At 36.3% G+C, this 12,612-nt stretch overlaps 1 protein-coding gene across 3 annotated transcripts in view; it reads left to right on the forward strand.

Annotated features, from left to right (window-relative positions):
• EPHA5 (EPH receptor A5) overlaps positions 1-12,612 on the forward strand; it is a 336,440-nt gene that overhangs the window by 275,547 nt on the left and 48,281 nt on the right. The gene's annotated exons all lie outside the window — the stretch shown is intronic.

Raw genomic sequence — 12,612 nt, forward strand, 5'->3', positions numbered from 1 at the left:
GCTAGCGCATTTAGGGAATGAACCAGCGGGTCAGAGATTTCTGTTTCTCTCTCCCACTCTCTCTGTACCACCGCCTTTCAAATAAATACATAAACACATTAATCAATTGATTCTTGCTGAAAGATGTTGATCTGTCCAGATGTTGAGGAGGGTTGCCCTAACTTGGAGACGACTTCTTTCTTGCGATCTTCACATTCCAGAAGAGACCAAAGTGTTGTCTTCATTCTGTTTGATGAGGAGCCTGATTTTGTTGCTGGAAGTCTAATCATCACAGTGGAGGTCATCATATCAACACAGGATTGTATTGGAATATAGAAACTACAGGCCTGGTAGCAGAGCCCCAAGCAATACTTTAAGAAATATAGACAAGAGTTAACATCATCAGTGTTAATTACTGTGGACAGTTTCCCAGGTTTCTGAGCTGTAAATGTTAATTGCACATTTACATTATTTTTATCATTTTAAAACTGGTAAGGTGTGAATAATATCAGTTTGAGTAAAAAGGCTCAAAATTGGAATAGTTTCAATTCTTTCATTATTTTATTCAAATTATAAGTGAAATAGCCAGAGAAAATCTAAACTCTTCCCATAGCTATAATTAATGCAACATTAACACACTATGTCGTAGAGGTTTGATTGCTCTAGTCCTATCATTTTATTTATCTTCACATTCATTTTGTTACCTAATTAAAAGTAGATTAATGCTGACTTTCTTCAACCCCCCCAATCCACAGGCAACTTCTACATTTATTTTAAAATATGTATTTCTCATTGTTTTATTGACTCCAGAAATAAAGTTTTGTTTACTGTATTTGTTTACAATGTTAGTAATTCCTGTAAGATCTGTGTTCAGCTTCAGGGATATAATTTTAACCCAATGTTTGCCCTACGGCAATACTACGAGAAACTTTCAAGTGCTGTATGCACTCGCAGGACAGCACTGAGAGCTTTGCATGCGTTATTAAACCATTCTTCAAAGCAACACTGCGTAGTGGTGTCTGTAATTACCTCACTGATGTTTCCACGCAAAGCCACACCTGTAGTAGCAGTTACACTGAGGACTGCTCCTAGGCTCAATGCAAGCCTTATGATCTTCATGCATTAGATCACTTCCTCATGCCCTGGTAGGTCCAAGATGCAGCAGCTTCTCTGCTTACAATGATTGATACAGCAAATTCAGGCAGAAAACACTGACTTTGAAAACGCACTGAGCAGGTGGCTGCTACCACACATCGAAGCTCAGTGACCCAGCACAGTGTTCAGGGTTCCCACTGGGAGCCAGAAGGCTGAGGAGCAGCTGCCAGCACAGGGAGAATGAGCGTACGGCATGACCACCAGCCTGTGAGGGGAGGGTGGGAAAGCATCATGTAACAACCGAAGGGTCTGTCCTGAATAGATACTGCCTTTTCGTCATTGGGAAGTGCAAACATGCCAAATTGGAAGTCAGAGTTTAAGTATATTGTTTTCTGCAGGATCTGCACCATTGTCACTGCCATCCTCACTGGCTCGCTCTGGGATTGCCCATGCCATTCCCCAAGGTCCCCACCCACCCCCACTGAATTCCGCGCTAGTTTTGCGGTGGCTCTCCTTGCTGAACACTCTCAAGCTCATTGTGCTGCTACTGACGTGATTCCCGACAGTGTAGGCGTGGATGTTGTCAGAGGGTCCATCGTCTTACTGTTAGGATGTGTTTTTTAACTAGAGTACTTCTTCTGTAAAATTACTCCTCCTCCCATGTTAGTCTTTTTCTTACTTCTCTTCTGATCTTTTGTTGAATTTAACTCATCCTTTATCCACAGGACACAGTCTTGCATCCTGGGGCCTTCCTTGAGAATTTCCTCCCTGGAGGAGTGACTGTCTTGCTTTTCAGGAGTCAATTTCTGATATTGTTCAACTTTCAGAAAGTTTTGCTTGGCCGAAACAACTTCATTTGAATCTGCTCTGCGTCTGGAAAGCTTCTGTGATCACATTTTAATCATTTCAGAAAAAAAGGCATTAAAATATCCTGTTGAAAAAAGACCAACAGGGTTTGATGATAAGCCAGGAAGGTTTTACCTATTTTAAACTTGGATAATAATGATCTTGTTACAGCTTCACACAGTTACTTATGGAGTTCCAGGTGTTAAAAGTGATGGGAATGCAAATGTACCCCCAGTTCAAGTGCAGTTCACAGAAATTAGATTGGCTGCTATTTCCAGCACATTGTGGTTTCTATATCTAAATTATCTCCAGGGGTTGTAAGGATTTTCAACCTGCGCTTATCTGAAAATTGACTGATTAAAAAAGACTGTATTTTATACCATCTGGTGCTGAGATGGCGTGGTGACAGCCTCCTCAGAGTTTATTTTAGGAGTTATTAGTCCATCTCAGATATTTATAGAAAGGAAACTTCAGTTTTCATTTTCTCAATAGCATGTGGAAATAATTTTTTTTTCCAAATTGCATTTCTGATTACCTATCTAGGTAATTGAACTGAATATAATCATTTAGTTAGGATGATAATGTTGTATGGATAATGAAGAAAAAACAATTCTGTCCGGAGAATGAGATTCTGTTCCATGACAGTGATCATGGTATAGCTGCCAGTTTCTACCCAAATGTTTGGTGTGCCAGATGCTGATCAAAATGAAATATACGTATTCTCTCTATTTTTCAAAAAACCTATGCGATGAAACCCATTATTAACACACTTTAAAGCTGCACCCTAAACACAAAAGAGTTTACTGTGTTATCCAAGGCGATTTTTTCAGGCTGTTTTAAGATGGGCCAACGGAAGCCTCAGGAAAAAAATCTTAAACAATGATTCAGAAAAAGAAAAATGGAAGCATAAATTTTATATTATGTGTTTTTAGCTTTTTAGACTGAATTTTGTTGAATGTCTAAAGTAGAATTCTAATGATGGATAAGGTAACATATATTCTTCAGGAGTAGAATTTGTATATTTTTTGGTTGCAGAGAATCACATGTGAATCTGTGTGCACCTGTGTGTGTGTGTGTGTGTGTGTGTGTGAGTGTGTGTGAGTGTGAGAGTGTGTGTGTGTGTGAGTGTGTGTGTGTGTGTGTGTGTGTACTTACTGGAAGGACACAAAGCATATTAATGTTTTCAGAGACCTGAAAAAAGTTCTGATTTCTTTTAGAATCCCTAATTTATCTGTTGAGTATTACAGCAGTGATCAGATAGTAAACAAATCCTGTTAGGTAATGGACAGTCACAACATGGTGAACACTTTTTCCCAGCACAGTTCTTATGGGTTTGTAAACGCCACACTCCTTCACCTGCAGGGATGCTTGCATGCTTTGACTTCATGAGCAGACAGCGTCATCTTCTCACTGAAAAACAATTGAATATGATAGTCAACCACCAAAAATTATTATGATTTATCAAATTGGAACTGCTATCTACCAGCTGTCTACACTAGATCGCAGGGAATAGCAGTTGCAGTAATACATTGACAACTGAAGTATCATTCTTTGTGCTTGAAAAGTGATACAAAAAGGGATCTTGGGATTATCCTCAACTCAGGAAACCAACAGTCCAGGAAAGGAAGGTACACTTCTGCTCGAGGGCCCGAGGGCGACTGCTCTGGGCTCTGTGGACCCTTCAGTCCCTGGCATTACTGCTTCACTCAGCCGCCCTGGCAGGAAAGAAGGTCGGCAGGAACAACAGGCCTGGCTGTGCCCCAGGATGATTGTGTTTTCAGACGCAGACAGTGGCTGGTTTTCTCCTGTGGGCTGTGTTCTCACTAACATTGATCTGAATGTTGTGATAAGGATGCAGCCATAAGAAATAGAATCCATAAAATAGTTTCATAATTAAGGCATTGATTAATTGAATGTAAATATAAAGAAGTATACCAAGATCTTAAAAATGTTTCTCTGATGTTTAATCTAGTCCTTGAATTTTTAGTATTTTGATATGTTGCAACTCCAAGTTCTAATATTTCAATGGGGAAATGAGTAGCATGGTCATTAAAGTATATTTTATTAATTAGTCAAAATAAGTGTCATGGTACCCATTTGTTTATTAGTATTCCACTTAAATGGCAGCCAAATCATTGGACCCTAGATATTGTCATTGTTACAAAAAATATATAGATAACATTGGTTTCCATTAAAAACGATCCATATTGACTTGGAAATATTGTGTACTTTCATCAGTATTTGCAAATTTATTAGATATTTATATTTTATTAGCTTTCTCTTATTCATTATAGACTGAAGTGGATATATTTTAAGTAATTCAAACCACAACTCTATTTTAAACAGAAGCCAAGATTTGATAGTACCTGTTATCATCTCTGAATTCATATTACAGTCCTCTTGAAATTATTGTAAATGCTATTCAAAAAAAAAAGCTTGAAAGTGAATGCATTGAAGCACTAAATAATTTCTTCAGTAGATTGTGCCAGCCATTTATGTGGTTTCTGTAAAGGAAGTGCATTTTATCATATAACTTACTCTCTGTTTTCTGGATTACTTTTGCTGTGGCTATTTGGAAATTTTTAAGGACTCTTGAGTATTGCAGTATTTAGAAAAATGTATGTAATATGTATAGTTTGCTTTCCTTTAATGTACCAATAGATCTGAAAATAAATATTTGAGGATGTATTTCTTAAATTTGAAAATGAAAATTTAAATCAGTAGCCTTCCAGAAGTGAATGGATAAATCAAATAAACATAGAAGTTTCAATAGGCTCTGATAAATAATGCCACTTGCCTAAGGAATCGGGGAGGAACGAGGAACACTCAGTTCTCCCTCTAAACTTACAGACTCTATACAAAACGTATGTTGAAAGGGCTACTTAGGATGTCTTCCAATGTGTATTCTGAAAGAATTTCTGAGGGAACATACATTTAAATGTCCTTAACTCTTTACTTGTATATCTATTTAATTGCACACAGTGAATTTAAAAATATTGGCTTTTTATATTTCCTACTACTAACTCTAAGTAAAACATAAGCTACTTAGTGTTACTCTATTTTTAAATCCCTTAAAAGCTTCTTCATTTGAACAGTATTGTGGAAAGTATTGGATTGCATGCATTTAGGGATTTTGTTTTTGGAAGCAGACACCTGAGTACATTGAGTTTCTTGATGCTGTCTTCTGGGGTCGGGATCTCCTCCTTATCTTGGGCTCTCTTGTTTGCTTTTCAGTTGCTGCGAGTGTGGCTGTGGAAGGGCTTCTTCCCTGTGCGCCGTTGCCCATCCAAGCCTAATATGGTTAGTGTCCCCTCCCACTGTCACTCTGTGCCGTCCACCTCTGTGTATCGCTGCCAGCGTTCCTTTGATTTCTCCATTTGTGTACACCCTTAACAGTTAGCATGCGCTTACACCCTGACAGTGAGAAGAGGATTGTGAAACTGGCCCCCCCCAGGTGTGAAGCCTGCCATGTGATGTCACAGCGTGGATTGTTCCAAGTAAAATATTATCCACGCGGCATGCCATCCTGGTATCAAGCAGTCATACCTCTCTTCTGAGGCTTTAACCACAGTTTGGATTGCAAGCCTGGGCAGTCTGAGATTGTAATATGTGTTCTGCATTTAACATGTCGCTGTTTCTGTTGTTCCATATCACGCATGGAAGTAAAGTGCTACTTCTGTCAAGGTGGAATTCCCTTTTCCATCTCCCAGCATCGTGCGCTAACCATGACGTGACTGTCATCTGCTATAGCCATAGTTACTTTGGCTGCAACTGGCATTGGAAGAGAAAACTATTCTCAACTTCAAATATGTTTCCTTATTCTATTAACTCTGAATGATTTTTGATCTTAGAAGGATATTTCTGATTTGATACCAATAAGTTAATCAGATTTTTGGAAGCACCACCTGAAGAAGTTAGGCACAGTTATTTAGAACGGCAAAACTTAAACATGCACCTGAGTTATAGTACCGTAGTCTAGAATGTGAGTGGACTGAGAATTCAACAACCTCCACTCACAGATCTGGAGAGATTTCTAGACAACAGTAAGCTCTCCTGCATAAATTAAAGGCTCAAGAAAATTACTTTGTAGATTACAGATTTTTAAATTTTTGCACTATTGCAATGAGTTGTCACTCAGTCAAACTTGGCCAAGAAAAGATGGTGTTAGACGTATCTTAGAGAATTAATGAGTTTTCCAGAAGCATTTTAATTGTGGCTTCAGTTTTCTAGGTATACATTTCATTGATTAAATAAAATGTTCATGTGAATTTTGTGCACAAGTATACAAGTGAGAAAGTGTGTGTGTGAGTGTGTGTGCACACATGCATAGCAAAGAGTTTTGAGCAGCCACAAACACTCTAAGTCAAAAGTCTTTCAAGGTTTTGCAAGTATCATATTGTAAATAAATAAATAAGGCTACTATGAGAATACCAATTTGCACCAAAATCTTTAATTTATCTGGAAAATTATTAGGAGAATGGAGCTTCAATTACAAAGAAAATAGGAACTAAAATTATGGTCATTTAATATATAAAATTCAGTAGCTTTCTATTCAGATCTTTTCTGGTTTATGAAGAGCTAAAAAAGAATGAATTGCCTATTCTACTTCAGTTTCAAATATATTTGCAATAAATAAATTCTCACTAAAGCAAGATAGGCAAGATTTATCATATTAGCAATAATAATTTGACATGCATATCTGCCTGGAACAAAATCACAAAGGTACCTCAACACTAGGGTGAATATGTATGGAACTTTGTCTTAGGAAATTTTAGCAAAGAGTAACTTTAGCTAATTTGAAAATGCATACCCTTTAAAGCTAGTATCTTCCTTCTCTGTTATTTGGTTTCACAACTACAGCAACTATTTGGAAGCTTGTGTGGTAAATAGAAGGCAAAACTCTTCTATTTTCACCAAGAAACTGAAGATGAACAACTTATAACTTCTTTTGAATGATGCTAGGAATTGTGGAAGCGAAAATTTGTGTGCAGATAAACCTGTGTATGTGTGTGTGTGTGTATGTGTGCATATGTGTGTGTGAATTAAAAAAAAAGATTTAGTAACAAGTGCATTCAGGAACCCAATAAAAGGATGACAATCTTCACTGAAAGATTTTTAAAACATCTGGAATCTTTTCTTAATGCATACTTAATAAAACAACAAACAAAATAAAGGCAACAAACTAATATAGCAATGTAAATTGTAGAATGAAAATATTGGCTAGGATTATTACTTGGGAAGAATGACAGTTAAAAATATTTTGATTGTTATGTTTACTGAATTTCTTCTCTTCAATTTCAAGTCATGACATGGTTTCAAATATGGCTGACATGAGCTCTGATTATAGCATTAGGGATAAAACAACCTTAGCTAATGGAAATCAATTACTGAGAAGAACCAATTTTTTTCCCTATGAGAGTCAGTAAAATCCTAAGAATTATGAAATCGTGTCACCTAATTTTGTATGTACAATCATCTTAATATTTGTTATTTGCCATGTAAGTTATTTTCAGGAAACATTGTCATCCACATTCATGAACAGATTCATTTGAATTATAAAGCAGACATTAGACATTTTGAATATAACACTTTCATTGTTTTGTGCTTGGAATATCATTCATGAATATGTTTCCTTTGGATATTAACAGCATGATTCATATGTATTAAAATCACTTTTTGTAAATTCACTGACTTTTAGAAACACCTTGAGATACCTATGAAATTCTCAACTCCCAGGAGCATTATTTCAACTGCATTAATCTCAATCATTGTTTCTGCAGCTCAGCTAAATGAATGTTCCTGCCAGGCTCAGGAATTCTCATATTTACTCTGTTTCTCACTGGTAAATGGTACTTAGGTTATTTTTAAAATATATAATGTTCCATTTATGAGATGAAAATGATAATTATATGCTGTTATCTTTGATCCCTCTGCCTCATTATTTTTCATAACTATAGTTTCTTTCTTTGTCGTGACATCCATAAATAAAATATTAGTGTTCCAATTATTCTGTGTTCTTCCATTGAAATCTACCCAGTGATGGATGTTATTCCGTAATGTACATGGATAAAATTCAGATACCTAGATATCAAGCACCCTGTTGCTGAACCTGCCCCAATTTAGCAGAGGTGTCTGGCATTCCCCTTATGCCATTGTAACTGGCCTGATGATCTAGTTTTGCTTCCAAAATGAAAATTGCCAATTTTTGTTTATGAGTATTTGGTGGACCATTTTAATGTAAGTAGGCTGTATCAGTTCTAAAATAATGTCAACAATTATTCTTCAGTATTTACTTATAACATTGCTTACAGAAAACCAATTCAGACAAGCAGATGTATAGCACAATTGTAAGTCCGTGTGAAATATTGCAGAGTTCCAAAGTATTCATTTCTTATATCAAATACATGTCTCTGTTTCCTTCACCCACCTGTCTTCATGCTTTCCAATGTTTTCATCTCGTTTATTGCTTTTTCTAAGAGGTTCAAATGACAAGGACATGAAAGTTAATTATTTAAAAATTAGAGATGTTAAATTCTTAATGTACTTACTTCTGTGATTTTTTAGAAAATTAAGTTCATTGTAAATAAGTTTTCTTCTTCAAGTTTTCTTCTGAAGCTGACTTGGCTGAGTTTTTATTGAAATAACCCCTGTAGATTTGGTGAGAATCCTGACTTGAAAAGGTCAAAGGATTTTTCAAAGGCTCCAGTCTGTTATTTTCAAAACTCCAGCAACAAAACTCTTTGATAAAGACTGCAATGTTTGTGGTCACCATTACATCAGAACAAGACAGTGTGAATAAATAATGTGATTTTTATATATACTAAATCAGATTTAATTTCAGTAAATAACAAGAGATAGTGTTTACTGTAATATGTTGTCCTTACAATAATTTTGATATACATTGGAATATAGGAAATGCATTTGGTAATGAATTTTGGAAATAGAAAAAGGAGTGTCTTTCTGAGGTATCTCTTCATTGTTCTCACTGCGCCATTGGAAAAAAGCGTAAAATCACTGTTCTTTCACTATTGTGTCCCAGCCCTCCTTATTTAGGTTATAGTGAAAAACCATTCAGTGCTTATTTCTGTTGATAAAGCAAGGAAAAAATAAAACAGTCCAGGGGCTGTTGTTGAGCAAGGATTTGCATTCTCTTTAAGCTGTTCTATTCATTCATCTTTTGCCATTGGTCACTAGAGAGCCATTTAGTCAATTACTCTTTAGGCATTGGTTCTCTGGAATGCCTAACTTATTATCAAATCCAAAATTTACACCCAAGAAATAAATTATTCATTGGCATCTCCATGCATGCATAAAGGTTAGCATTTTTTATCATGTGATATAAACATTTCAATGTTATGGCTGGGTCCAGGTTTTTAAGATTAGGGTTATTATAAACAAGCTTGTGTTACTCAGGTCCTTAGGATAGGAATGGGACCAACAAATTCATTTCCAAATTACTCATAATTGCCTTATTTATGTATTCATGAATTAATACTGAGTTTTGCCCTCATGAAATATAATTTCTCATGCTCACACCATTTTCTAAAAAGTCAAACCATTGGGTTTTCTAGAATATGAATATAAATTGTTAAAAGGTTATTCCTCTAAATACAAATACTACAGATATTTCAGCGCAGTCATTTCAAAGCTCATTAAGATAAAGTAAAATGTGGAAACTTCATTCTCCATTTAGGAAAAAAGAAAAATACTTCCTGAATGTAGGAGGCATAATTTATGTACAGAATGACATATTTCTTGAGTGGCTCATTGCTGAAAATTATGCATCTGGAGCAGGCTCAGTGATCATTTGGATTGAACAGGCTTCTTGCAAAACTCTGTTAGTACGGCTGCGCCAAGGTGGATGCCAGGTTCCGCCAGCTGTGCTTTTACTTGCTTTATGCTTTTTGGGCTTTTTAAACGATGCCTCAGAGTATTCAGGAACTTAATTTTATATGTTAATTTGACATGAGGCTGTATATGTTTTAGAACTCCAGAGATGCCCATAGTCAGAAGTAACTTCCTGCCCTCATAGTAATAGTGAGAAAATGTTCATCAGTTCTCACCATTGTGTTTGCAAATCCTATTTAAGTAAAATCCAAAATTCCATTTCCATTTTCATAGGAGGAATTTGTATGCAATTAAAGCATCTGTAAAGCTCATTTCAATCATAAAGGCTATTTTATTAAAAGATTTATTTATTTTTATTACAAAGTCAGATATACAGAGAGGAGGAGAGACAGAGAGGAAGATCTTCCACCCAATGGTTCACTCCCTAAGTGAGCGCAACGGCTGGTGCTGTGCCCATCCAAAGCCGGGAACCAGGAACTTCTTCCAGGTCTCCCACGCGGGTGCAGGGTCCCAAGGCTTTGGGCCATCCTCGACTGCTTTCCCAGGCCATAAGCAAGGAGCTGGATGGGAAGTGGGGCTGCTGGGATTAGAACCGGCGCCCATATGGGATCCCAGGGCTTTCAAGGCGAGGACTTTAGCCGCTAGGCCATGCCGCCGGGTCCGCTAAAAGCTGTTTTTCAAAGCTGATTTTTTTAAGGTAAGAGAGTTAAAGGTTGGGCAGATATTTTTTTTTTCCTGTTGTAAACTGTTAGAAAATGTATACCAGTTAGGTTCCCGAGTTTCTCTACAAAACTTCTTGGTAGCATTATTCAAATGCCATAAATCTCAAGATCATTTTACATTTTTATATTTGGAAGACTGTTAAGGAAAAAAATGTCAATAATGCTTATCTTTAGGGATACATAAAGATCAGAAGACTAAGGTAACTAACACATAGCAAAATCATGAACAGCCACAGTAGTATAACTTAGGTCTTCATGAAACAGACCAAATGCGATTTCAGGATGATTTTATGTTTTCTTTCCCATTCATCGTGGTGAGATGGGTCAAAATGTCCTAAGGGCTTTTGAATGCCAAATGTATCCAATTGTTAAAAATGAAATTTTAAAAACTACTAAATTCCTGTTTGTTTTCCTGAGCCAAAATCTCTTCCATTTAAGTGTTTGACTTCAAATTTACTCAAAAGTACACTAGCTAAGCTTCCTAAATTAATTGCCAGTTTTAATATGATAATGGGGGTTGCATTTTCAAAAATGAATACAATGACAAGTTGTGTCGACCAATTTTTGTAAAATGTCAGTAACTACACAACAGGAAATGACAAAATAATTTTGATGCATATGAAAATCTGTAAGATCTTTAAATTATACTAATATATGTAACCTAGGGACAGTGCTTGCTGTACAGTATCTGTTGGAGTCTCATTTACATCACAGTTGATCTGCAGCCAAATCTACAATGTAAATACTTTATCATTTATCAGCTGGCTCTCTTTTCATACATTATATTCACATTTATCATATTTTCAAAATCAATTGAATTTTTCTTTTAAATAAACTGTTTTGTGATAGGCCCTTATGAATAGTAAAATCACTTCCTTGGAGTTTCACTAAAGCTAATTTAAATATCTTCATTTCAGCTGGTTGTTTCATGTTATGTGGTTAATCATTCTCCACATCAGTTTAATATTCATCCTCATAGTTCTTTTCCAAACACCTGTCCTTGTATAGACACAATAAAAATCATTTGCTTGCTCATTACCTCATTTGTCAGTATGACAGATATTTTTGGTGGCAACTCTGAGTCAGATACTAGATCACTGAAGGAGTTTATGGGTAACTGCTAGTTGCTGTCATTCAAACAATTGACAGGCATTAAGGGAGCAAGACATTGCACTGTAAGGATAACACTGCACAATGGAATAGGAGTCAAACCACAAGAGCATAGAGAAGGTGTGGTGTTCGGAGAGTATAACATTACTTTAATTTGGAATATCAAAGGCAAAATGTGAAAAAGGCAAAATTGAACAGGAATTTGATGACTGGAAATTATTAGGAAGGACAGGATCAGTGAAGGTTAAAGGACTGCGAACAAACAGAGAAGCACGCTGCAATAACGTGGTGACTGTAGGGAAAGGTTTCATTCTGAAGACAGGTAGTTGGACATGGCACAACCAATGATTTTCAGGCTGCATTTAGCAATGTTTACCTTGTTACTTTACTGACAGTTTTGCAGTAGATAGCTAATGCAATTAAAAAATAATTATATATGCTCTAATATGGCTACATATATGTCTAGCACAGTCTAGGGAAAAAGTTCTAGAACAAAGAAGAATCGTTTCAGAGGCACTTAATAGTAATCCAGATAAGAAATAGCAAGGCTCTAGCTGAGGTAGAGCTAATGAAAAGGAAAAGATGACTTGTAAATTATCTACATTGCTTAATGCATGGAATTGGACAACTAATTTGTTGTGAGGGACATGGAATAAAGCTTTGATCCTAAGGGAACAAGGACATGACAGTGTTATGAAAGGAAAAGGAAAAGATAGGGAATCACTGGATGATATAAACAGAAACACACTTGTATCTTACTTCAGATCCATTAAATTAGATGCAGGGGATCATCTCCACAGAGCAAATGCATTTATCCATGGAGAATGAATACATTAGGGACAAGGAATTAATCCTCCAAATGTGAATGCCAAGATTTAGTGTGTTACTTATATTGTTAGAAATGAGCAGGTTGAAATGAGAATCAAAGAAGTTCATGCAGAGGACCAAGGAAAGGCCCTGCACAAAGCCAGGGAGAAGCCGGAAGTTGGAGAGAAGTCCTTAGTGGTATGCG

This window comes from Ochotona princeps, chromosome 7 (assembly GCF_030435755.1).
Source record: "Ochotona princeps isolate mOchPri1 chromosome 7, mOchPri1.hap1, whole genome shotgun sequence".
In the NCBI taxonomy this organism is placed as follows: Eukaryota; Metazoa; Chordata; class Mammalia; order Lagomorpha; family Ochotonidae; genus Ochotona; species Ochotona princeps.